This window comes from Nannospalax galili, unplaced genomic scaffold (assembly GCF_000622305.1).
Source record: "Nannospalax galili isolate Female #2095 unplaced genomic scaffold, S.galili_v1.0 scaffold580, whole genome shotgun sequence".
Classification (NCBI taxonomy): domain Eukaryota; kingdom Metazoa; phylum Chordata; class Mammalia; order Rodentia; family Spalacidae; genus Nannospalax; species Nannospalax galili.
In genome coordinates, this window is record NW_008345762.1 from 263,843 (window position 1) to 264,497 (window position 655).

Below are 655 nucleotides of genomic sequence, written 5' to 3' on the forward strand. Positions count from 1 at the left end.
AGACAGTAGCAGGGATATCAGAGTATAAGGGCTCTAGTAGGGGGAGGGAGGCTATGGGAGGGTGCCATCTGGGAAGTGGGTGTATAGTTAAATAAGATGGTTTGGGATGTTCTGTGTGATATACACACACATTTAAAAAAATCAACAATTTTTTTAACGTTTAAATCTTAGAGAATTTATGTAAGACTGAAAACTTCTGATCTGCAGAGCTGGCATAGCCATTGAAGGTTCAGGCTCCCTACCAAAGACTGAAAACAGCATGACCAGTCCCTTTATTTTTTTTTTTTTTCTAGATGCTGAGTTCTTTTTTTTTTCTTTTTTTGCATTTTTTTCAGTTTATTATTTATTTAATAACAACATACTTAGAATAAGCATTTCATTACAACAGCATTGACATATTCAATAAAAATTTTCTGAGCTATGATGCATCTTTTTCAAAATTGGCTGAATATTTTTACGTTTATAGTTGTATTGTTACAGTGATACAATATTGTACTCAGTATAAACCCTATAAGACATAAAATTAAATGAGGTTTTGACCCTTTAAAAAAGATCTCTGTTTCCTTATTAAAATACAGAGTTTCATGCAGAAAACTTCATTTTTAATGCAATTGACTTTAAGATGTTTGCACATGTGTTTCTAATCTCATATATC